We start from the raw sequence: 381 nt of genomic DNA on the forward strand, positions 1-381 counted from the left end.
GGGGCGAGGGCGCGAATTTCGGATTGCCGGTACGCCCGTCGATGGATATTACGAAACTGATTTGGAGAACGAGACGCAACGTTATGTGTTACAATTTCACGGATGCTTTTGGCATGGGTGTCCATCATGCTTCCGAATAAATTGAGAGAAAACTCAGTTCTTCCACCGATCATGGCGATACGATCGACGCGCGCAATGAGCGAACTCTTGCGGCGATATGGCGTCTTCGACGACGGGGATACCTGGTGATGGAGAAATGGGAGTGCGATTTCGACCGAGAAATATGTGAGAATAATGAGATGCGCAATTTTCTTGAAAATGCTCAGATAATAAAGAACTCACCTCTCGATCCGCGCGATGCATTTTTCGGTGGCCGAACGG

This window comes from Trachymyrmex cornetzi, unplaced genomic scaffold (genome assembly GCF_001594075.2).
Source record: "Trachymyrmex cornetzi isolate Tcor2-1 unplaced genomic scaffold, Tcor1.1 scaffold1588, whole genome shotgun sequence".
NCBI lineage: Eukaryota > Metazoa > Arthropoda > Insecta > Hymenoptera > Formicidae > Trachymyrmex > Trachymyrmex cornetzi.